The 27,182-nt window shown below is 43.5% G+C and overlaps 1 protein-coding gene across 1 annotated transcript in view; it reads left to right on the top strand.

The window, feature by feature from the left end:
- Positions 1 to 27,182, top strand: part of PLD5 (phospholipase D family member 5) — a 1,748,035-nt gene that overhangs the window by 224,435 nt on the left and 1,496,418 nt on the right. The gene's annotated exons all lie outside the window — the stretch shown is intronic.

Genomic DNA, 27,182 nt, shown 5'->3' with positions numbered 1-27,182 from the left:
AACCCACCACTTGTTTCCCAACTGCTCTTCACTCTCTCAAACGACCCACACACCCCCCTAAATGTTCTGGTGTAACATCAGAAACGTTCCTCTTTTCCCCAATTACTCCTCTATTCCGCTTCTCTCCAGCTGCCCTCTCGCCTACTGTCCCTCCTCTCCCCAAACTGCCAACCCCTTATCAACAACAGCCCCCTTCTTGGATGACGGGCTGGTAACTGCATTTAAACTTCTCCACTAGCCAAAACTCATGTCCAGGCTCCCTCCCCTTCTCCTCACTCGTTGTTGTGCACACACCGAGTCTCGGGATCGCTGTTAACAGCGATGATTCCCATTAACACGTATAACATTTGGCATCCACCTACTTGAATTGAACATCTGCAAACAAGACAAAAAACTGTACGAACACTGAGATTTCATTTCCCCTTGATTGGTGCCGCACCATTACAAAAAGGCATCCAGCGGAAGTGCGCAAAGTACGCTGGGAAGGGGCCGGGGAGGCGCATGCGCACGCACACTCGGCATACTGGGAGTTGTAGGCAATGCTGGCGCCAAATGTATAGCTCGAGTGAATCATAGGGTTTTTATTTTTCAAGCTCTTTGTTCAGCGTCCCGAAATCTTTGAAAAGCTATGTCTGCTCAGAACACATCCAATTAGTATGCATACAGCACATAACTTTTCCAAGCTCGAGACGACTCATGTTTTGCAGAATCATTTGTAAATAATAATGTTCAACGTGAGCCTTCTCCGTGAAGAATACTGTGCAGGTCATTGGGATTCCTTTATTAAAAGCAAACATTGGAACAAACTTACAAAGTATTTTGTCTTTGCAATGTTCACTTTTTAAAATGTAATTTACATTAACCCTTGATTGTGGCACAAGACTCAAAAGATAGCTGAACAGGTTAAGTCACTATTGCTGAGATCACATGCTCAGCAATGACAGTCATTCCTATGGTCGTTATACTATTTATTCTGACAATGCATACATGCCCACCCTCCATATTTAGACAGGTAACTCCCAATTTTTCTGTGAAAAATATTGCTACATACTTGCCAACATTCTGTGACCAAAAAGATGTAGGATTTTTAAAGTTTCAAAAATAATAATTCACATAACAATGACATCACAGGAAAATAAAAAACATACATTGTTGGCACCATTGAAGCCTTCTAAAATACACAACCCAGCAAACAGCACAACATGGAAAGATGTTCAAATGTTAAAAATGTATAATTCTGAATGGTAAGTTTAGACCAAATTAAATTACACAGAAGGTAATCACACAGAGCTGGCAGGCAACGTTTGCCACTGCTCTGTAGCAGCAGCCTGGGCAATACATAAGTATTCCTGCAGTGCAAGTTGAACACTGGATGCCGTGGAGGCTGATACCCCCTTCAGTCTGAGAGGCAGATGCTGGGTGATGGCATTACGCTCTGCCAATTGCCTTCACTGGTGGTTCACCTAAGGGTTGTCCAGGCGAGAGTGCAGGGCAGAGTCACATAGCTGTCAGGTCAGTGGATTGGTCTGAGCCCAATCAAAGTAATCACCTACTAGCGCACTGCACATACAGACTAATTAATGTGTTGCATACTTTGTTCTGCAGCGTGCCTTAGAGTCACATAAATTACCTGCCACTGTAAAAAGCAGTAGGATCGGTCACCCAAATCTGTAGGCGGTAGGATTGCTTAAAAAGCAGTAGCCTACTGCCTAAATCTGTAGGGTTGGCAAGTATGTTGCTATTTTTCACATTCTCCTGCCTACAATAATTCTTTCCCCAATGCATTGCTATGGGAACATTGCTGTCTCACGATTTCTCTAACGAAATCACCGTCCCAGGTGCCACGGAATGTTGGCATCTATGGACAATGTGCTGTAAAATGCACTATTATTTAAAAAACAAATCTTGGGGAATATACGTCATACCCATTGGTGATGGTTTCCTTTACCACACCTTTACTGTCTCACCTAACACACCCGCTATCCAACTTCACTACAACACCAAACACCACCACCTCCAACCCTCTTCTCCCCAGCACCAATAACCACTACTCAACCAAACCTCTGTTGCAAAGGGAAAAAGGACGCCGACCCCTTTAAGGGGAAACCGAAAGTAGAAATGGGAAAGGGAGGGGCGGGAGGAGAGGAAGGCAGGATGAGAGGGGAAGTTAGTATGTTGTAAGGAATAAAGGAGTTAAGAAGCATTTGGTGTGCTGCGTGATCCTTGGAGCTAATCAAAGTTATAACAACCTCAACTCCCCCACCACCCAACCTAACATCAGCATGCCAACAACTCAAGCCAACCACCCAACCTCCTTCAGCATGTCACACCGTGGCCCCCACACCAACATCACCTAACATTATCACCCCAGCACTTCACCGTGAAGCCCGTACATTCCAAACCCTCATCCACACACAGCCTCACCACACCTCTGAATCAAACCAAATCATTTGCCCACCCTTGCAACACCCAGTAACTCACTCCAGTACCCCAAAACCCAACCTCATCCCAGTACCCCACCACTTAACCTCCCCCTAGTACCTCCTTGCCCTATCACTAGCACTCAGACCGCCCCATCCAAGCTCTTCCCCATCCACTCTTGCAAGTATTGACTACAACCACGTTAACCTATCACACAGTATCTTGATGTGCATCTATGTCTTGAATGCACAATTACAAAACACAGAAGCCATGATGTTAACCTCACCCTCATTGCATTCTGCACTTCCAGTCTCCCATTCAAGAGTGGCAAAAATAACACTACAATCATTCCTTTTGCTTATCATATTGTTTTATAAGGCACAGTGATTTAATACGATTTGTGTAGATTTCAGGTGCATCTATTTATCCCACTGAGCTTTATCTAACACAATTAGAAGTACCTAGAACAGATTCAGTTCACACTCTTCAATACTTAGAAAAGGTTTACTCGTGGCATAGCTCCCTATGTATAAAAAATAAGTGATCAACCCAGTGTTGGCAACATTTGCAATTTTGTTTGTTATTCCATAGGGTTTTTTTAAACTCTGATGTGAATTTGGTTGTGATGAGGTTTTACTGTGGCTGTAGTGATTATGTGGTTTTGATGTGGACAGGATGTGGGTGTTAGTACCAATGTGGTTATGGGAGTGGTTGTTATAGTTATGGGATGTGGATGTCAGGTGTATCATGTTGTGGGGCTGTGATGTGATTGTGATGTGATGTGATTCTGATGTATCATACAGTTGCTAGGAGTACATATTTACTCGATCTCAGAGGTCTGCTTGGGTTGTTTGAGATGATCTTCTCTTGGACACATTTAACCCCATGGCCCTGAAGAGCTTGGTAGGTTATAAGATCACTTTGAAATGTATGTTATTCTTGAATGGTAGCCAGTGATGGTTCTGAGAGCTGCTGTGATGTGTTTTCTCGTGTCGGGCCTGGGTAGGGGTCTTGCAGCTGTGTCCTGGATGCATTATGGTATCTTTAGTAAGTTATATGGAATCCAGAGGTATATCCTGATAACATACTTGTTCTATGATGATTCCCTGCAGGCCATTTTCACCGAAGCCCTGTTCCAAGGGCCCAGTTTCTGCACTGCAGGGAATCATCATTTTCTTTTAGCGCTCCTATCCCAGCACACCCACCATATCTTCTTGATCCGCCATTGCTGCTTACCAGGTCAGAAAGAAATAAAACGTTGAATGCCCTTTCAAGACAAGGCCTAAACAAGCTGACTCCTGTCCAAATAAGTAGATCAAACAAGCACACACTTAAAACGCTGTGGATAGGTCTCAAAAGTAAGAAACAACTTTGCCTTGCTTACTTTCATTTCATTCAGTTCAGCAGCATTGCACAGAGTTCTGCAATTGCAAAGCAATGAGAGAGTGCATCTGGCACTGGCCACGATACACTTAATTGGTTAGGCTAGCTCTTGAAACTTTCAGCCTCAGATGAAGAGTCGATGATGACTCGAAACACGTGTCAGGCTACTTCGTTATTAAACTCACTGGACTCATGAGAAATCCCTCCTTCTTTGAATTACTTGGAACTCCTGTCACTATTGCACTGTTCAGCGCAGTGAGACTGAGAACTGTCTGTGTTCATTTAGGTTCTTAATTGTGGGTGGCATCTGGCAGTGCTCCCACACCCCTCAGCCACCTGCAGCTTTAGTGCTTCCCTAATTTTGTCAGTGTACAAGCGCTGTGGACTTTGATTTGTTCTGCCAAACCTGCGTGTTTCCATTATAATGTGTACACCGTGGGTGCCACAGACTGTTTTCCACTCTAAGCAAGGGGACCCCGAACCAATTTGTTGAAATGGGCCCCCTGCATCTTCAGCCTGGCTTGATAATTATCAACACGTGCCTAGACTGGCCTACATTTTGCAACCAGTTTGGACACATTTTCTCTTCCTCAACCTTCCACTTTCTTCGCTCCATCCTCTTCAACTAATCTAGAATAGAGTTGCAAGCCTTATCCTTGGCCGCAAGCTCTGGGAGCGTATCTCTCCAGCTTTAAAATCTCTCCACTGGCTCCTGGTTGTTGCAAGGATCAAATTCAAGACCCTTTGCATCATCCACAAAGCTGAATGGGGCCTGGGACCACTCTACCTGCAACTCTCACTTACTAAATATTCTCCTTCCAGATCCCTTCAATCTTCTTGCTCCAACTCTCTGCTAATCAAACACTTCTCCAAGCAGAGAGCTGGGGGAAGATCTCTCTCCTCAGCCGGCTCCCTCCTATGGAACAGTCTCCCTCTCTCTCTCTGTGTTCAACCAGACCACCTCAATTTCTGCAAACAACTCAAGACCTTTCTCTTCTCCTCCTCCTTCCCTCTCCCCCTCCTGTGCTAACCATCCCCTCTGATGCTGAGATTGGCGGCCTGCTCAAGAGTCTGAAAGGGTCCTGGCCTTCTGCCTAATCGCCCCAACATCCCTCCCTATGCACTGCCATCTGGGCCCACACCCGCCTGTCGGGTGGTTTGCCTCTACCATGCACCTGCCTATTGGGTGGTATACTTCTCTGTTTGCCTGGGATGCCTGTGCCCATGAATTTCCTAACCTAGTGTGTCCCCCAGCAGCTTTGCTGGATTTCTGGAGTTGTTTTTTTCCTCCTGCCAAGAGTGAGACTCTTTTTCTCCCACTCTTGGACATGATTCATGGTATTCCTTTGACTGGTAATGTGTTTTATGGGCTATGGGGTCCTTTACTCCATAGGGTCTCGTGTGTTTTTCCTATGTGTGTTACACAGCACCCTCCGTGCAGTAACACAGGGGTGTCATAGTGACACCCCACCATAGACTCCATACCCTGGGACTGACTACTGTCTCCCAGGACATGTAAAGTCACCATTGGCTCTACTAGTCCCAAATTATTAACAGAAACCAGTACAAACCCTCATATTGTGGACGTACTGGTCGGGGCAATTCGATTGCCCCGGGGTCTGTTAGTCGAGGGGGCACGTCTCCGTCACCCTGATCAAGTTTTGGCTGGTGGCAGTGGAAACTACTTTTTATATTCGACCGCAAATATTTTCCTATGGGATTTTCCCATTGTTCGAGGCTACCAACTTTAATTATTTGATTCTCATAGCCTCGAACATACCGCCGGTTTATTTAATTAATATTAATTCGCCGGTTGGTATTTTTTGCCAAGACTCGATTCTAAAATGGCGTTTGTGTTCTCTTCTGTGACTCCAACCCAAGTCGAGCCTTTTGTTCCACTTTTTGGCAGGCTTCTCCACAGAAGCCTCCAAAAGTGGTGCCACTCTGTCTGGGTACCACAGGGGGTGTGGGAGGGGGTTTAGGCACCCTGGACTGAGTTACCTTGGTAACTCAAGTCACACTCTTGTGTGACTGGCCCAAGTGGTGAGCCGGCCGGCTCACCACTTAGCATGTTTGAGTGACAGCTAGGCTGAGTGAATGGGGGTTTTCTGCATAAAAGCAGGGCTTTGGGGACTGGAACTTCAGAAGTCGCCACAGGACCTGAGAATCCGACGAGGGAGAAGCTGAGCCGACCTACCACGACGACACCACCGGTGGAGCCCTACAGAACCGACTCACCACTTCCCGACGACAGAGAAGATCTCCCGGCTGGAGAGGCTTCTTCCCCTGGCAGGTGGGCACAACCAGTTTACCTTCCTTTCTTCGCACCCCAGCCTTGTTTGTGGTCGAACTGCTCGTGCCAAGCACCCCGGCGGCCGGATAGCCACTCACCACTGAACCGCGAATCACGGACCGCTCCTTGTACCTGAGAAACTCTGCGGCTGGTTTCTTCCCTGGCAGTGCAATGGACTCCTGTCTTCCTCCACGACGAGATCCCCTCTTCCCCTGGCCGAAGCACCGACTTGCACCCGCTGCCAGGAACAACTGCCCCCGCTGGAGCGTTCTCACCACTTTAAGGTACTGTGTCCACCAGGCCTCCCTTTCTAAAGATTGCTACAAGATAATAATAACCCCTTAACCTTCTGGACTGGACTGGCCGCCTTGACCCTCTAACTGGTCCCTTTTTTTGGTCCAACTCCTTTTTGAACCTTTACAAGACTCTTGTGCACTGCAACCGTGTGACCTTGGACACATTTCGTTTGGATCCTCTGGAGGTGGATCCGGCCGCTTGAACTTCAACTTCACGGTTTTACTTTGCCTTTCCCTCTTGTTATGTTCCGATAAAAGTGTTGGGATCTGTTTCAACTTGTTCTCCGCTCTTCTCTCCCTTTTTAAAACAAACTATTAGAGTGCCATTTACGTTAAGCGCTCACCGCTGCCTGAAAATAAGTGGGGCTTTACTTAAGACTTGTCTAATATTCTTTTAAGGGAGTGTATATCTTTTAGTGACTGTGTTTTTGAATTGCTTAGTATTAGTGCCTGTGTGTTTTTTTAGATGTGGTTTTAAATAAATAATTATATCTCTTTTACACCAAGCCCTGGTCAGTGTTTACTTGTTCTACTGTGTTCTCTTGACCTATTGTGAATACTCTATATACTGCCTAACTCTTCTTGAGAGAAGTCTGACTGCTCAGCCACAGCTACCAAGTGAATCTGTGTGGTACAGACTACTACCAAGTGGGTTTACTGCCAAACACCTGTAGTCCTAAATCTTTTGCAGTGGTCCCAGAGGGAACTGCACAGGTTTCTGCCTAACATGAACATCCCCAACGGGCACCTCTGGCACTTCCTCCGCTAAGGGACCCTAATAGCACTTACTCCCCACCCCCTTTTTTCTTTTTCTTTTCACTGCACTTGCAACCTCCAAATGTCACAAGGCCTAGTAGGACCAGTGTGTGGTTCTATTTATTCATTGTCATTTGCTCCCGTGTTCCCTCCCCTTGTGCCTTGTGGCACTTTGAAACACTGTCTTGATGTATAAGTGCCTTATAAATATCCAATAAATAAATACATTCTCACTGTGATATGGCATTTTTTAAAAGCAAAGCCAACAGGAGTGTTTTAATAGGTGGAGATGCTGCCATATCTAGGCTGAGCCAGCATGGGCATGTTTTCCTACAGTGTCGTTACTAGTATTATGCGCAAAGCAAACTTGACTCTGTTTCTTATAGTTCCTGTATCTCTGGCACCAGTGCTTGACCGTTCTGGTGGTGGACTCTTGGTGCATTGAATCTGCTACTGCCAAGTGGTAGTTACGGATACTAGGCAAAAGTACCAAGTGAGCTAAGGGTGGGAAAGGCTAGCAGTCTGCAGAACCATGGCTGCTGCGATAAGTTCACATATTAAACACCCTTTGCACGTGCGAGTAAGTGAATGCAAAGAGTACAGATTGTAGTCTGCTAGAGCTGGAGTTGGAACCTTTTCTGAGGGCAAGGCACCCTGCTAATAAATTAAGTACTCACTCAGATATTCTCATCTACCTCAATGATGAAGAAAGGAGCACAATACGTTATGAGAAGTAGGACACGTGCCTCCAGCACTTAGATGAGCAAAGTGAACAAAGACTCTAACATGTCCGCAATACAGTCTGCGTAGCAAAAGGGAAGACTGCTTCAACTATAGAACAGCTGGAGGCCTCACAAGGTAATACTTTTGCCCCCTCGGGGGGATAAAAAAAAGATTTAAAAAAAAATACTATTGCCCCCTCAAAGTTAACGGGAAAATAACTACCTATTTTCCTGTGCTCCAGAATATTCTGGAGAGTGAGGAGCCCCTGAAACATAACTCACAAGGGAATAACTTCCTACTCTGTACATGCCAATTTCGGGTTCAGAAAAGCGATTTATAAACATAAAAGAAGGACAACATTCAAAATATAAATGTCGAAGGCAACATGTACGCACACAGGGGTGATTTAGGTACACCATGTTGGATTAGCTATTTATCATTTATATAGTAGGTAGACTGGAACTTTAGTTAAAACAGAAACATCTTTTATTAAAGTTTGTTTTTATGCAGAATTAACATTAGTTAACCAGTTGCAAATTCATAGGTATACAGAAGTGTTACTGTTTATCATAACATGTCCAATTGAGCCACGTAAGACAGATTTGTTATGGAAATTGTTAGGCTGCATATTATTTTGTAAAAAAAAAAAAGCCAAAGTATACTTTACTGGTAGCTGCCATAGTAAGCACCATACGTCTTTACCTTTCCAAAATGACTAGCGTGCTCACATAAACAATAATGTTACGTTCAGGCCTTATTTACAAGTTCACGTCACTGCTTAGAGTTCTTTGGAGCAAGGGTGGGGACAGTTGGTAATATACAACCAGACAGCATGCACATTAACTCAGCATGCTGCACGAAAAGCCTTCTTTAAAGCGAGCTCAGCGCTCAAAGACTTCTCATGAGGAGGAGTTATGGGCAGGGAGAGGCAGGAATGTTCTGATTACTTACTCGTTATTATCATTACTCCTAGTCCTACTCTCCATCATCACAGCACTTATCTCGGAAGCCCTGCCTCCATTCCAGGAACCCCTTTTCAATTTATTTTATTTCCAAGCTTGAACATGGGATGCTTCCCGCAGGGAGTGAGAGGAGGGTCGTCAGTACTGTGATGAGGAAGAGTAGGACTAGGAGTAATGACAATTACCAGTAAGTAATCAGAGCATTACCTTCACATCCCTCTTGCTCATCCCGGTACTTAACTCAGGTGTACCAAATCTAGACAACAAGGAGAGGCCCCAATGAGACACAGAGACTGAAGTGCTGCAATACCATCTACACATTCCTGCCCCTAAAACAAGCAGACAATTTCCACAGACTAAAACCCACACCCCAAAGGACCCATCGCTGGGGTGAAGCACATTTAGCCAGAATTTTCTGTCAATTTTGCTGTCATCAGCCCAAGAATCGGCCCTGCAAAACTTCCACATAGACACCCCCTGGGCGACCACCCAGAAAGCAGGCAACCCCGCAAGTGGGGCAACTCTGAAATGCACAGGGATGGGCATCCCAGTAGACACATAAAACACGCCTGATCCAACGGCTGATGGGCACCACTGAGGGTCTCCATCCAGCCCCAGCAGGCCCAATGTAACAAGAAGACAGTTCGACCAACAGAAACGCTCAGCTCTATGGGGGTAGTGCAGGACCGGCCCTGCGGACACCAAGGAGTGCCCAACCACCTCCTCAGGGCCCTGAGGGGTCTGAAAAACGCCAGGAGAACCAGATCCATAGACGTGGGGGACACAGTGCAAGACAAAGGCATCTGGAAGGACCGACAGAAAAAGAGGGTGACACAACAAAGCCCCCACCTACCCCAATATACAAGCCAAGGTGATAGCGAACAGGAATGCAGTCCTGTGCATTAGGTGCCGCATGTGGACATCCGCATAAGGAGCAAAGGGAGGACCCTGGAGAAACCACAACATGAGGGCCAAGCACCACAGAGGAAGACCCATAGAGAAACTGGGGCGAGAAGAAGCCAGCTTCAGAAGGAACCGCCCTACCAGGGCAACCCCTTCCATCATGCCCTCCAAATCTCACTAAAGGCCGTAACAGAAGCCGACAGGAAGCAAAGAGGGACACTGTAAGCCACTGGTGAATCTCCCCCTGCCCGCTAGAGAGACTGCAGCACAGAAGGAAGCCCACACGGAAGAGGGGAGGTGCTGGATCACCCACACCAAACCAGAAGAAAATAAAACAGAGCCACTCATAGCGCCATAAGGGAGACGGCCGCCTGGCACAGAGTACAGAGTCAATCACTGGACCCTAAAACCCCACAGCAGTCAACTGAGACGTCACAATTTACAGGCTTTCTATCGAATCATCCGGACAACTCACCCAGCCCCGCAAGGCAAGGGCAAGGCCACTGCTGAATGAACCTTTGGTCCTGACTCTGGAGCTAAAAGGTATACAAGAGACCCTGCGGCCATTCCAGGCTCAGGGCATCCACCCCCAAGCCTCTAACGCTGAAGCAGAAGAGGGGGACCATTGCCGAAGATGGGGAGGAAAAGAGATCCAGACTTGGACACCGAACCTGTGACAAATGTCTTAAAAGACCCAGTCTGACAAGTCAAGGTCCTGCGAGGAGAGACACCACCTGCTGAAGTGCCCTGGCCAGACATTTTCACCCCCCTAATATGTGTGGCTTCCAGAGAGATAAGACACCCCTATCCCCAGGTAGCTAATCGAGAGGCCAAAGCAATGAGGGGCTGAGACCCCCAAAATCCCCCTGACAGGTCACAGACACCCAGGCAGGTGAGTCGTTCATCCAGACCACCACAGACAGGCCCACCAAGGACCCGTAAAGCAAACAGTGCCTGAGGATTGGCAGATAACTCCTTCTAGAAGGAAGAACAGAGATGTCCATCCGGGGCCCACTACTCCTGAGCCAACCATAATCCCAGAGTGGCCCCAAAGATGTGACAGGACCTTCCCCACATAGATCCACTGAGACCAGCCAGTCGACCAGATAGGGAAAACACTTAAGCCCTTGCAGGTGAATGTGCGCACTAGGGGACCCAGGAACTGAAACACTGGCCCCCCGCAGTAAATTGGAAGTCTCTGGAAAGGGGGAAGCGCCACACAGAAACAGGTATCCTGGAGATCCAGGGATGCCAACCAAACCCCCATCCGAACAAGAGTAGAAAGCATATACTCACTGGTTGCTTCTCAGTTCATTCTTTCTATGATTACTTGAATTTAGGGCCTCATCACGAGTTGGGGGGTAACGCCGGCAGTATTACTGCCGGCGCTATTAGCCCTACCGCCAACCCCCCCGGCGCTATTAGCGCCAGAACACGGGTTTGCCGGTAATGGAATTCCCCATTCCCCACTGAGCCCATTCGGGAATGCCCCATTCCCCATTGGGCTCAATGGGGAATTTTCGCGCTCTTATTTGGTGGACCCTTAAATCCGGCGGTAATAGCACGACCGCCGATTTAAGGTTTACCGCCAAACTCGTGATGAGGCCCTTTGTCTGATGTGTTGGCATGAGCTGAAATGCTAAGTGAGTTTTGATGCTTGTTACATGCCTTTTTGTTTTCTCTGCTACCTAGTCATGCAATGTCTTTCCAAGGGCATGTACAATGGACACATTCATACAGAAAGGTCAATATTGGTCGGTAATTCATAGCGTAGGTAGAGGGGTATCCAATCAAGGGATTTATCTTTGATGCCAAGGACAGACAGTGTGACTAGGAGGTCAGAATGGTCGACAGTATCAAAGGTGCCTGAGAAGTCAAGAAGAATAATAGAAGACAGGTTGGCATGGCAAGTGGAGGAAATTAAGTTGTTTACATTGAGATGGGCTGTTTCGGTAGAGTAGATGGGTTTATAGTCAGATTGCACTGGGTCCGAATATTCTGTGTATCCAGAAATTTGGAGAATCGGTTAAATACAATTCTGTTGAGGATTTTAGAGTATTGAGGTAGGAGGGAGACAGGAGGAATATTTACAGGATTGCTAGGGTCAAGGCTGGGTTTCTTTAGAATGGGGATAACAGTGGCTGATTTGTAAGATAAAGGGAAAGTGGCAGTGTCAAGGGAGGCATTGAAGAGGGACGTAAGATACAGGAAAACAGTGGGTGCTATAAGTTCCACTAGTTGAGGGGCAAGCGGGTCAGTGGGGGGACAAGAAGTGTTGGCTTTATGGAGAAGGGTGTACATTTCTTCAGTGTCAGTGGGATCGAAGGTGGACATGGTGGCGAGAGTGGAGGATATGGGTGGTGGAGTGGAGTGGGCAGGAGGGGGCTAGAGGGTAATTTATGAGGGTATCTCGAATGGTAGATATGTTAAAAGCAAAGTAGACAGCAAGAACATTAACAGAGAGAGAGCAAGAGATGGAGGAGGATTTAAGGGGATAGAAAATAGAGTTTAGAGGTTTTTGGAGGCGTCTGGGTTAGGAGGATTGAGAGGAAATAAGAGAGCGGTAGAATTCATGTTTGGCAGTGTCAAGAGCCAAGGAGTAGTTAGAAAGAGTGGAGAGGTAGATTTAGAGATAAGGGGTGAGTCTAGATATTTGCCAGGTCAACGTTTTCTTCACATGGCTTTTTTCAGGGTGCAGATGAGAGGTGTGATCCATGGTCACGGCAGGGAGGGTTTACGGCTGAAAGTGGATAGAGGGAAATGAGTGCAGAGGGGAGCCTGAAGAGCAGTGTTGAATTTGGAGAAAGCGTCATCGGGGGTTGGGAATGTGAGTTCAGCAAATGAGGAATGCAAGTGTTGTAGGTCGAAGATGTAGATGAGGAGTTCAGAGGTAGGACATTTGCACTTAGTAACAGTCATAGAGGGCGGAGGAAGGAGTAGAAGGAGGGTGTCAGGATAGAGGCAAAGACTACTGAGTGGCCAGATGGAGAGGGGGCAGTAGAGATTCTGCTGGCTGATACTAGAGATGAGATGAGAATAAGATTGAGATAGTTCCCATTAGCGTGGGTGGGCAGGGAGTGGATGGAAGAGAAAGAGTGATGATGGAAAATGGAGGTAACGTCAGTGGATGTGGCCGCGGAGTGAGAGGAAAGGTTAAAGTAATCAAAGACTATGAGATGCTGATCTCGAGAGAGTGAGTTGATTAGTTGCGAGAGATGGTCAAAGAACTGGCCTAACAGACCAGTATGCCGGTAAAGAGAGATGATGTTAAAATTGTAAAGTGCAGTGATATTAGCGGTAGTCTGTTTGAATGAGGGAGAATTGGTAGGGGATTGGGATGAAGTAGACATAGGGAGTTTGGAAGATGAAAATAGAGCCACTCCACCACCAATACCCGTGAGGCAGGGAGAGTGGCAGAAGGTATATAGGGGGTTGTGGAGAGCAGCAAGTGTAGCAGAATTGGAGGGAGATACACAGGTTTCAGTGAGGGCAATCATTTTGAGAGAGGGGGAACAGGAGTCCTTGTCCCCAAGAGGGGAGTCTCTCTTGTGAGGTCCCACCTACCGCCAAACCTAGCAGAATATTGTGTAGCGGGTTCACCTCCCTGGCCTCACGGAGAAGGGCTACCTTCTGGGGAGAAGTGACAAGATGCTGTGAATCGTCACATCTGGTAACACCTGAGAATTCTGCAGCCCCATAAACACATAACCTTTGTATTCAATACTTTTTTCCTCATATCAATAGAATTCCCTCTACGTTTTTTTAAGGCTTATGAGTACTGCGAAGTACACCAACGAGAGGTCTGCCACCGGCTACTTCAGCACATTGTTAGCATGTGAATTATGCCACTCTTTGTCAGTTGATTTAATTTAAAACCAACAAAAGGACATTGCCTTTCAATAAAAACATCAGTTATCCAATGTTGTCAGATTTGTAAACCATTGAATAACCTCCGCTTTGCAACTGTTTACAAAGCTCCTTTAAACATTGCACAAACTTAGTGGTTACTTAAGTTAACATGATATTTATGTGAGTGTGTACCTTGTTTGCCAATTACTTACAAAAATGTAAACTGAATGCAATACCTTGCATTTACAATGTTTGCTCTTTTGTAAACCTAACCAAATGTATGGTTTGAAAGGAATACCCATTTTCGTGAACCATTAAACCAAAAGGTATGCAACATTGTTGTAAACTGCTGTAAATCTTGTGTTAATGGTTTGCAAAGCATTTGTAAACCTTTCAAACCGTAGGTTCGGTATGGTTTAAAAACAAGCAAACTATTGTAAACGCAAGGTTTTGCACATAGTTTACATTATTGTAAAATGTTTGCAAACATAGTGTACACTTATTCAAATGTTGTGTAAACTGCAAGTAGACATTATGTTTGCAATTTGTTTACGATAGCTGTGTAAACTGTTGCAAAGTTGAGGTTACGCAATGGTTTACCAATCTGAGAACATTTGTAAACTATCATTTTCATGCAGTGTAAGGACTACTGATATCCGCGGGTAGGAGTAGTTATGTGCCCGTGGCTACTATACATTTTGGGGTGACAGTGTTTTATATTTTTTAATGTTATTTTTATACGTATAGTGACGTTGGGGTGAAAAATAACTGCCCATGGTCACTGTGCTAGTAGGTATTTGTGAGCCTTTTTTATTTTGGGTGTGTTTTTTTAGAGTTTTGCATATGTGAGACTTGGAGAAAAAGAGAAGAAAATAGTTAGAAAAAATTAATATAAAAAGGAGGAAACATACTCTAGTTTTAGTTGCCCCATGCAATGTATTTTAGGTTGTGTATTCTCACTCATGGTATTATATTGTGTGGCTGGGAAATGTTTACTTACCCAGTTTACTGTTATGTATTATTCTCTGCTTTCTTTATCTTTAGCTACTTTACATACGCACATGAGTAATGTTGTACTGTATTGATCTTTTAAGTTGTATTGTAGTATAAAACCTGAAGTGAGCCCCCTTTTTAGCCAATTCATGTAATCGCGGTCATGATAAAAGTCAATCAACTGTAACCGTTGGTATAATAACAAAACATATTTTTGTTTAATTTATTGTATTTATGTATTTACATGTCATAAGTAGTCCTTAAAAGGACTGTTTGGGGGTACTCTGAGTGTAGCACATCTGGAGTACTGTTTTGATGTTTTTATGGAACACTGCATTACTTTCAAAAGTTAGGTGTACTTCGTCATGTCTGTAGAAATTGGCCATGTAGAACTGTATGTTGTTGTTAGAAATGCATCATTGATTGTGGTCTGTCATAAATGCTGAAACTGATTTATTAAAATTTCTCCGGGATTTCTCAATTTTAGCATTAAATCTGGTGGTCCATCTCATTTTTGCCTCTGAGTCAGATTGGAAAAGATAAAGATGATGTGAGGAAATAGTTCCATTAATGTATCCACAGATATCTAATAGTCACTCAGTGCATGGCATTGCTACCCGTGGGTAGATTTGGCACCCTGTGCAGCTGCGGCCATATTGCGGCAAATGGCACGTTGTGTGTTTGTGGACGTGTGGTAGCCACAGCTATTCGACATTGTGGGTGGGGTAGCATCATAGATACATTGAGTGTTTTGGGGATTGGAAGAGACCAGGGGAGTGGAGGAGGACCATGGGGAATGGAGGGTGGGCGTATACCTGTGTTAGGGTCACTTGTTTGGACTTTGGAGGAGTGGAAATGCATTTTTGTAAGTCATAGTTTTTGCGAATAGCTTCGGCTATGAGTAAAACATGTATGTATGGGTTTTCTATAACCGCGTCTATAAAAAAACACATGCGTAGGCGCGTCAACACTTTTTTCTTTTTATTTGTTTTTCCAAAGGCGCGATTATATTTATAGCCACGTATAGGAAAATACACTTTCTGTGCAATAATCATATTGTTATGTGGATGATGTAGCACATAATGTTATCTCTGGGTGTTATTTTGTATGCTTAGGTGTTGTCTTGTCTTATTTAAAGTTTTGAAGGTTGGCTTAGTTTGGAGAAAATGTACATGTAGCCGCGGCTACAAGGAAGCTTTGTAGCTGCGTTGAATATCCGTGGCTACGAGTGATGGTGGGCAGGGTTTTGTATGTGTTTCAGTGTTTCTAATTGGCTGGTGTTAATTTTTGAAATGTGTACTTCTTTGTGATAGGTTGCAGTGAATATGTGTCGGCCATTTTATTAGTTTTCTTTAGAACATAGTCCTATTTTTCTGGTTTTGATTTTGGAAAGTATGAAATCCACCATTTTGACTACTTATCTCTTTTTGACCACAGGACTCACACTGTGCAGTTCATGTTACCTGGCATGAAATATAATTGGCATTAATCAGTTGTTTGTGACTGTTGGTTGAAAGTGTTATTTGATAATATGTTGATAATGGCGCTATTGATTTTTTTTGTTTTTTACTGTATTTGCTAACAATGAAGTGGTCCTGATGTATATGTAGAAAATGGATGGGAACACTTGTTGGAAGCTGTTAGAAAAGAAAATGAATTTGGTGAGGTGCATGATATGCAATCATTAAGTATACTACCTGCACTCAGAATAAAAGAATGATCACAGAGCAGTCTACAGTGCTTTTCTAATCAATTATTATGGGCCTCATTACGACCCAGGCGGTAAGTTACCGCCTGGGCCGTGACTTTACCACCATGGCGTAAACTACGTTTACGCCATGGTGGTTGGCGGACTTACCGCCCCATTCCGAGGTCGGCGGGGCGGTAAGTCCCCAATCCCCATTTACCCTTCCCCATTCCCATTTTTGCCCCATAGGGCATAATGGGAGTGGGGAAGGCGTTAATTACGCCACCGTAAATTACGGTGGCGTAATTAACTCCATGGTCCCTTAGCGCCATGGATTTTAACACCTGCTAAAAGCAGGTGTTAAAAGCGACATGGCGCTAAGGGACCTCGTAATTGGCGGTAAGGGGTCGGCGCAGCTAACGCTGGCGTAAACCCCTTACCGCCAGGGTCGTAATGAGGCCCTATGTATGTTAAAATGCTTCTTGGGTGATAGGAAAATGTGTTTTAAAAAGATGATTTTTTGCTGTTGGGAGATTAGAAAATGTGTGGGCTTTAAAAAAAAAGATTTGGTTTTCTGAAGTGTGTTACTGTGTGGTTATCTTCAAGAGAAAATGCATTCTCTTCATTTGTTTATTGTTTTATGAAACCTAGTGTTTCATTTCAAGAAAAATATGTTTGATTGTTTTTATTTTAAAATATATATTCATAAAGAAAATAGGAATGGCATTAGTTGTGCATACTGCTATTATGTAAAATAGGAATGGAATCAATTCGTTTGGTGCAAATTGCCCTAATAAATGCAGGTGCAGTATCTGCTTAGCAATTCCATTTTAATACACAAATTAGAGGTTGTAACATTTTAGGATGGTTTATTGGAAGTTTCCATGTGCAACAGTTTAAAATTGGAAACATACTGATTTGTTTTAATGCTATTGTTACTCTACTGCTACTTCATACACAAATAGTGGCAGCTGTGAATGGCAGTTTACTGGGCACACTGTTCTTCCATGGAGTTAAGGTGAATATTTAACATGTTCCTAGTTGCAGGTCCAACCAATGTGAGGGCTTTAATAAAGATTGTGGGGCATTATCTGATGCAGGAATGCCCCCTTGGCTTTGGGCTTATTGCTCTTTGGACTGTGGCTCATTGTACTGGAGTAGTAATGGTGTCTTTATTTGATTAAAGAACAGCAGCATTAGTAATTATTTTTACAGTGTCTGTGTGGCGGCAGCGTCTAAGATAGATTGCAGACAAAATGTGTGCAGAGACAGGTGTACTTAGTTTCCTCTGTTCAGCCCAGTAAATGCGCAGGAAACTAGAAGTGTGTTTGGCAATTCAGGGCTGTTTGCAGTCTAGTGTCTATTCCACTGGTATCAAAGACCAATCCTATAGAGAGGTTCAGAGAGGCTGCTTAATGTTTTGTGGCATTGTGTTTTTAGAGTTGTCATTTATGTTATTTTATGTTTCCGTCACCATTTGGACATTTCAATATTTCTAACATTGCACTGAATATTTTAAAACACTAACAGGCTACCCACCATAGATGTTGGCCTTTACCAGTGGATACAGCTTACAACCTGGTCCACGTTATATTATATACACTGATCACGTACTATCTATGGACTTTAGCACAATACTGGCCAGTGGCCACAATCTTTGGTTGGGCCCACTATATATTCTAACATGTAAATGGGACACTAGCCATGGCCTTTGATATTGAGCCGTTTGTAGATCGTTTGGCCACGTTCAATGTTTGTTTTCAAATAATAAAATGCAATAAGTGATGGGCTTCGACCGTGCCCACTGTGTATTATACAACACTATCCAGCCACTAGCTATGGCTTTCGGCCGTGTCCGGAGTATATTATATACACCAACCAGCCACTAGCCATGGTCTTCAACACAATACTACCCAGTGGCCACAGCCTTTGGCTGTGTCGACTGTATATTCTAACATAGTAATGGGCACTAGCTATAGCCTTGAGCCACAGCCACTGACTACAGCTTTCAACGTTGAACACTGTGTATTTCAAAACAGTAATGGGCTACTAGGCATGGCTTTTAAACATGCACATTGAAGTTTTTGAAAACTAGCCAGCCACTAGCTATGGCCTTCGGTGCTGGGCAGTGACCCCAGCCTTCAAGTCCATGGCCTAAATTGTTATTAATGTAACTAAAGTTTTTATGAGCTAACAATGAAATGGTCCTGCTGTATATGTAGAACATGGGTGGGAATAATTGTTGGAAGTTGTTTAATAGGAAAGCAAATGAATTTCAGTGTGGTGCATGATGTAGATACATTAAGTATACACCTGCACTCAAAATATAAGAATGATCACAGAGCAGTAGAAATGTGATTTTATCTACAATGCTTTTATAATCACTTATGGTGTGTGTTAAAGTGTTTTTTGGGGTGATATGAAAGTGTGTTTGTTTTAAAACATATTTGTTTTGCTGTTTGGTCATTTTAAAATGTGTGTACTTTACTAAAAATTGGTTTGATGAAGTGTGTTACTGTGTTGTTATCTATAAGAGAAAATGCATTGTCTTCATTTGTTTATTGTTTTGTGAAACCTAGTGTTTAATTTCATGAAATATATGTGTGATTGGTTTTATAAGTGGTGTTATATCTTTACTGTAGCTGTGAGCGATGGTTGTGCGGAATCAACCTGCACCCGTTAAATGTGCTGCCAGCAACAGCCAGAGTCTTCAAACACCTGCAGCGCTGCAACACTCTTTTTGAAGAGTAATTATAAATGCTAGAGAGGTTCAGAGAGGATGTTTCATTTTCTGTGGCATTGTCTTTTTAGAGTTGTCCTTTTTGTTATTTTATGTTTTCCTTACCAGTTGGACCTTTTAACATGTCTAGTACTGTTCAAGAAAACACTGAGATGTGGCCCTTCTTATGTTCAGTCAGAAAGCTTGGGAACATCAATTATGATAAATCATGTGGTGTGAGTCTCCTTGGATGATGTAGATGATGTATATTGGAAATCGCATGAGATAGTCTGGCCCATACTCACTGGCAGCCTTTTTTGGCTTATATGTTGTGTTATATCTTTACTGTAGCTGTAAGCAGTGGTTGTGCAGAATCAACCTCTTCTCATTAAAGGTGCTTCCAGCAATAGCCAGAGTCTTCAAACACTGGCAGCACTGGGACACTGTGTTTGAAGCATTATTAGAAATGCTAGAGAGGTTCAGAGGGGAGGCATTTCATGAGGTGGCTACAGATGTGCTGCTCCTATGCCCAACAGTACCACTTGGATGAGCGAGAGGCCTTCCGAGGATCTTTTCTTTCTGATGCAATGCATCTTTCAGAAGTCTTCATCCACTACATCCTGGAGTACTAATAGCGTCTTTATTCGGATGTAAGGTACTCTGGCATTTCGCAACTGAAAAAAGATGTACATGATGGAAAGGGATATGAAGTCCATTCACCCTTTCGATGACAGCCTCTTTTCCCTTTCCATGGCTGCTATTAAAACTGTATATGTACTTGTTTGACATAGAAAAAATGGACACAACGGATGCACTTTATGTTTGTAGACACTGTGTTGGGTTTTGTAATGAAACAATTATTCCTACAAGAAGTGTTTTGAATGACATGGTAGTGTCTTATATCTCTGTTGTGTTTTGAAAATTGAACATGTTTGAAGTGATTGCATTGCAAACTGTTTATCCCTTTTGAAGTTATTGTTAGATTGCAAACAAAGACACCAAACTTTCCTAAAAAATCATTATTGCACAGTGTTAGAGGCAAAGTTGTGAATTTACCTCTCAATTTGGACGAAAATGTAAACATTTTAGGAGTGGACTGTGACATTGCAGATGTTTTTTTTGTTTTAGTAAATGGTGTTGCCAATGAGGATAAAAACATTTGGCAACAGCTTATAGATATTGGAAACATGAAAAACACATTTGCATTTCTATTGGAGCTCAATTATTTATACAACGGCAGTGTGACTGTACCAGATTTGTGTATGTTTGATGTTGAGTTAACAAACCAAAGCTATTTTTGTTGGTGGCTTCCATTCTGATGACATGGGATGAATGAGAGTGTCTGGGTCCATTTTCCTTCTCTTTGTTATTGGTACCAACACATCCGATAGCAATGTACTAGCACTCTTTCCAGAACGATAAACCAAGAGTTTGCTGGCAGGGTTTGTAACACTTGGCAGGCTTGATCTGCTGGTAGTTCAGCCCCCTACTAGCAGTGTTTTTACTAAAGCAACAGCACTGTTAGCTACAGTGCCAGTGCTTCAGTGACTCCATTCCCATGGAGTCTTATCAGACTCCACTGGAATGAGGATGTACCATTTCTACCACCTGCCATAATATCTCGGTGTCACTGGGAAGTGAGGCAGTGGAAACGGTGTTACAGGGTTATATTTTCACTCTAGTGGTGGTTGTGCATAATTAACTTCCACCCATTAAATGTGCTTCTCGCAACACTCAGAGTCTTCAAGCAATGGTAGCAGTAGAACACTCTTTTTGAAGAGTTTTGAGAATGGCTAGAGAGGTTTAGAGAGGAGGTTTTTCATGAAGTGTCTACAGAGGTGCTGCTCCTATCTCCAGCAGTTTCACTTGGATGAGCGAGATGCCTTCCCTGGATATTTTCTTTCTGATGCATTGCTTCTGCCAGAAGTCTTCATCCACTTCATCCTGGTGCACTAATAGTGTCTTTATTCAGTTGAAGACACTCCAGCATTTCGCAACTGAAAAAGGAGACAGTGGGCCACAAGAGGTGTGCCGCCCACAGGTAAGTAGGGAGGTGGGGGTAAGGGGTTAGTCCAAAATGTCAGTGGGAGAGAAAACCAAAAGTTATTTTCGGTAAAATAAAGTTTGTTTTTTTCTCCTTTGAACAGTTTGGTTTTGTTCATTGCTCGGTAATCCAATATATATATATGGGCATTAGTCTTGTACTGATTTATTTTAAGATATATTGAGTGTAGGTTTTGTACACAGTTACGGTAACACTTTCATACATTTCTATTAATTAACATTACGTATAATTGTAAATAATTTAAAAGGTTAAGCATATATGCAAACAAAGTTTGTTATGAACAGGTTTATTTGGGGAGAATGTGGTTGCACAATTCCTTTTTTATTTCACTTTGTAGACATGATACATCATGTTCATTAGCCCCATTGTCTGTATTATTGATGTCAATTATGTATGGAATAACAAAACCCTTCAAATTCAAGGACACATCTTTAGTTGCAGGGACGTTAAGGTGAGCAATACATTGTAAAAAAAAACTTGAAATTCTAGGAAAAAACTTTAGTTCCAGGGACATTATGTTGAGAACTTAACACAACGAAATCCCTGAAATTCAGATAAAGGCACATTAACTTTGTGCCCCCTACTGGGCAGCCTATGACCACAATGATGACATCACAGATCACATCACTGATGGCATCATTAATTACATGGTGTATGAGATCACTGATGACATTTCAAATCACATCACTGGTGACAACACTAATTACATTGTATATGCATGATTACATCAATAATGGAATTAGACATAACATGATTTATATGTTAGCTCATTAAAACTCTGATTACCTTAATAAAAATGTTGGCATGGGACTTGGTCATAACAAAGGCTGGGGTCACTGGCCAGCACCAAAGGTTGTAGATAGAGGTTGGTTAATGTTCAGTAGCCTATCACTGTTTTAAAATATACAGGGACCAACGTTCAAAGCTGTAGTCAGAGGCCATGACTAAAGGTCACAGTTAGTGTGTTTGAATATCCCGTCAGTACAGACAAAGGCTGTGGACACTGGATGGTATTGTGTTGAAGCCCATGGCTCGTGGCAGGTTAGTGTATATAATAAACACTGGGCACGGCCAAATGCCATTGCCAGTGGGTGGTTGGTGTTGTATAATACCCAGTGAGGTCATCAGTGATTTGATCTGTGATGTCATCATTGTGTCATAGGTTGAGGAGCATGGGGTGTGAAGTTAAGGGACCTTTAGCTGAATTTCAGGGGTTTGTTGCATTAAGTTCTCACCTTAACGTCCCTGCAACTAAAGTTTTTTCCTTGAAAAATGATATATATATATATATTAGTTGAATTTAACTGTAGATATATTTTATATATATACAATGCAGCAGGCGTGCAATTACATGACATTAATAGCAAATCCAGAAATAGTATTTGCCTTGAAATCTTTGTCTGTAAGGCTTATGACCAGGACTTGACATCTCGAAATAGCTTTATATTATTGTTGCATTGTCAACATGGTGACTTTACGGTTTTATTGTGTCTTACAAAATGTTTTAAACTGCTGAAATGGTTGTCATGTTTGTATTTTTGATTGTGCTTTCTATTGTGTTGTGAGCTCTAAGCACTCTCAATAAATCACTTTAGTTTCGTTATTATGCAATTAAATACATTGTTTTAGTGATGGGGCCAGTGGCTTACGAATGAAAAATGCAGTCTGGTCTAGTTTTGGCATGAAGTGGAACTCAAGCACCGCAAATAATAAACAGAGATTTCTCTCAATATGGTGCCCAAGGCTTACATGACCAGCACACCACAATATGCCACTGCAAGAACTTGCTGTGTAGTGACATTAAAGGCACCACTGGACGCCAAAAGACAAACATGAATACACATTAACAAAGCCAGTAGGTCATGCTCTGAAAATGAAGAGTTTAATCATTATTTCTCTTCTCTGGGTTTATGAAAAAATCGTACCCTTTACATTTACAAAGCCAGACCTATTGGGGGTCATTATGCCCCTGACGGTAGCCGGAGTCATGAATTTACCAGCGCCCGGGAATGGGCAATTGCCGGGCATTACAGCCCCGGCGGACTTGGTAATTGCCCATTCCCACGCGCCGGTTAATATTACTCCCCATTCCCATTTGAGTTCCGTTAGACTCAATGGGCATGCGGCGGACGGATGCACTGGCACCATTCATGAATTGTGCCGGTGCATCCGTCGAGGTCTGCGAGCGGGTGCCGTTCTGCCTGCCAGGTCAGACCTGGCGGGCTGAAAGGCCCCCGCTCGCAGACCTCGTAGTTTGCCGGTTTGGTGACAACGGTACCGGCAAGCTTAGCGATACTGTTGTTAACTGACTGGCAAACTTGTAATGAGGCCCCTTGTCTGCAAAATATGACTTTAGATTCTTGCACATTCTATTCTGCAGCTTGGGAAGGGGTTTTCTCTAGAACTGAACAGAGGTTCTACTTTTTGAAGTCAATTTAAATATTTTGTACAGACTGCATTTCCACTTGTATCGTCAGTTTGGCTTAGCTAGACTGCACGTTTCAAATCAAGATGTAAATAATATTAGCAAGGTATCTGAGATATTACAAACAATGCTTTAATTGCTTAACTGTTAATACATTCACCAATAACCCCCAAATGTATTATCTTTATTGTGTGTCTCTACAACACAACACAAACACTTAAACTCGGCATTCAACGCCTAAACAGCCTTCGTTGGGACTTTTTCATTTTGGGAACACTGTGGCAGCGGGAAGTATTATGAACATGCGGCTTGTGTGAGTGTGTGTCAGAGAGAGTGTGTGTGTGTGTGTATGCACGCGCAGATGGGTGTTCTAGCCGTGTCTAGGAGATTTGGTAGTCATGTGACTATTTTTGGATACATAAGATAAATTAACATTTCAGTAAATGTTTGAGAGTTTAGAGTTCACTTGAATCTTTTCCTGGTTGTTTTAGAGAGGTTCTCACCATCTTAGAGAGAAGTATATTATACATTTTTCTGAGGGGATTTTGGCGCCTTTGTATCCATTCCAGGGAGGGGCATATGCAGAATAAGGGCGCTTGGTGAGTTCTGGGACACTCTACCAAGTTCTGGGAAACCGGGGAGGTACACGCGGCAGAGGTTGTTGGCTAGTAAGGAGGTCGGTGCCCCACCGACACTTGATCAGTAAGAGCACTCGCTGCAAAAACAACTCCCCTAGGCTTTTACCCACTCAGTTTTATTTTGGATTATATAACATTATATTTTCACACACGATGCTATACAGAGGGTCGAGTGAAGCGAGTTGTGTGGATGGACAGTGGTATAACGAACAATATGGTCACCGTAACTTTAACAGGTCTTCAGAAATAGTGCCGCACGCCCACACACACATTCGTCTTTGTGAAACCTGTTCATCAAAATGCTCTGGCAAGAAATATCCAAAGCTGCTTTAACAAAAACAATGAACATCGCATCTTCCCCTCAGCATCTTTTCAAAGCATCCTGAAAACAATGACACCGCTTTCAAACACATGAATCTATAAGTGGAAATGTTCCCCTTTAATGTAACATGGAGAGTCATTCACAATGATGTATTATGCCCAAGCTCAAGGTTGTCATAACACAGCGGAAAAATATAAAACAGTGATTCACTCTCTAAAATGTATGGCTGCATGCACAGCTCAATGGTTTTCCACACAAGGCAAGCACCCACCGACTAGAAACATTCTTTCAAGATGAGTGATAAATTGTTGCTATATTTTATTGTTTGAATAAGTTACATTATACTGTATGCAACGTGATGAATGTTGTTATGTTTTATTTGACATCATCGAATGTCAATGGTTTGTTTTAAACCAAAACACATTTGAATAAATAGATAGAAACATTGTCACAAAGCTGACAGGCAAATGTACACCATGACATTGTCAGACGTGTGCAGCCATGCCAAGATGCCCAGTGGTAAAGTGGCAGTTGCCCAATCAAAGCGACAGAGCAGCTGATTCTTGTGCAGCGGGTGCCCTGTTATATTGTATTCCCATACAGTTGTGCAACATACATTTGAAAAAAAAAACATTAATATACCGAGCAACACGAAAACAAAAAGCCTCATTTGACCTGTATTTCCCCAATATGTTGAGTTTCCTTTCTTATAAAACGTCGTCCATGCTGCCCTGGGCCTTTCATCCTTTCACACTGTTTCTGCACTACAGAGAAGCTGATTGGCCACAGTGCACTCTGCCTTCTGCTCTAAGATCTCTGACATAGAGTTACAGCTCTTTCTAGTTAGTGCTAAAAGACTTGGCAAAGGCAATAGCTTTGGTGTGTGCTGTTTATTGCATTTTACATTGCTGTTTTTTCTCATGTTACATTTAGAAGTGTGGTGTAGAGTGGTGGTGTGAGAGACGGTGTGGAATGGATGTGTGGTGGTTGGGGTGTGGCGGTGTAGGGGTGAGAGACTGTGTAGCGTGGGAGTGTGATGGTGTGGAGTGGTGGTGGTTTAGGGTGGGATGGTGCAATTGAATGGTGTGGTGTGTGGTGGTGATGTGGAGAGCTGGTGTCCAGTGATGGTGTGGGAGTGTGAAGTGGTGTTTTGGTAGAGCATGGTGGTGAAGAATTGTAGTACAGGAGTGTGGTGGTGTGGTTGTGTGGAGTGGTGGTGTGGCTTGGGATGTGTTGATGCAGGTGTGTTGAGGTGTAGGGATCAGGTGGTGTGGTAGTGTGTAGTGGTGTGGATCTGTGGTACTGGTGTGGAGAGGTGGTATGAAGTGGTGGTGTTGAGAGGTGGTGTTGTTGAGTGGGGGTCCAGGGGTGTACATGCATGGGAGTGTGCAGGTAATGAGGGTGTTTTGTTTGAGGTGGTTCTGCTGATTGGTGGTGGTGTGGTGGTGTTGAGTGGTCTGGGATGAAGTGGGGTGGGGCTGTAAAGTGCGGTGTGATAGTTGGAGATGTGGTGGTGGAGGGTATAGAGGTGTGGGGAGTGCGATGGTGTGGACTGGTGGTCGTATGTTGGTGTGGAGTTGTGTAGTGTTGCGCGGTGGTTGAGGGTATAGGGGTTTGGAGGTGTAGTATGGTGGTGTGGCGTGGCGGTGATGTATAGATTAACTTCCCACAGCAGAGAATGCCTATGCGATACACTGCGTGCCTACTCCAATGCCCCCTTCTTGTCTGGCCCTATGTGTCTGCTTTACAATCCTTTCTATTGTTGCAGTTTTAGACAAAGGACGGCTGAATTCCTTTATAAAAAGACCCAAAACACAAGTGAAAAATGAACAATGGTGTAACGGCCAACATCGTGAGGACTCACGGTTTAGGATCACCCAGTGGCTACATTACAGAAACATTGCACAGGTGCAAGTGCAAATGTGTGCAGTGTTAGCACTACAAGAAAAACCGCCCTAGTTCCAATGGAGTTTTGTAACAGGGTAAAGTTTTGACCATTGCTAATACTGTGAATGCGGTCTTCCATCAATACTTCCTGCGCAAATAAATCTCAATGTTTCATGCCCTTCAACCAACAGTACTGAGTGTCTGTTTAAAAACACCACAGCCAATGATGGCTTCCGCAATACTAAAGCGTTTAGAGCTCTCGAGCTAGGTTTGCACTATAAATGATAAAATACATACAAAATAAATAATCATTTTCCTTATTAATACTGGGGAAAACATTGCACACGTGCAAACATATATTGAAATAATATTTTATATCTCCTTTCATATTTTTGGCAGTAGTGTCGATACCATGCAAAATTGCACTGGTGCTGGAGAAAAGTTTCTGCAATATGGCCCCTGTGGGTCCTCTAAGGCATGCTTAAAGCATAATGGAACTTATATGATACACAGAGATGTGCAAATCACGCATAGGTTAGGTTAGATTTGCTGCATGCTATGTTGCAGCTGCAGGGATCCCCAAAAGTATCTCAGGCTTATTGGGTGAAATCTGTCACCCTTGAGTAGCTTTTCGCTCCTGCTCATGAGATCCCTATTTCGATCTCTGCCCTGGATTCTATGCAATGAAATGGAGACCCTGATCCCAATCAAGGGATCCTCAGCATTCTGCCGAGATTGACAAAAGGTGCAGTGCAGGCCATATCCTGCTCAGCATTTGGAATGCTCAATTATTTATGAATCCATTGAATTAGATTGCGTTTCCAGTTTTTCCCATTCATCGGCAGGAATTCTAATTAAAG

The sequence above is a fragment of the Ambystoma mexicanum genome, chromosome 4q (assembly GCF_040938575.1).
Source record: "Ambystoma mexicanum isolate Mex_15411 chromosome 4q, UKY_AmexF1_1, whole genome shotgun sequence".
Lineage (NCBI taxonomy): Eukaryota > Metazoa > Chordata > Amphibia > Caudata > Ambystomatidae > Ambystoma > Ambystoma mexicanum.
This window is presented reverse-complemented; position numbering and strand designations above follow the sequence as displayed.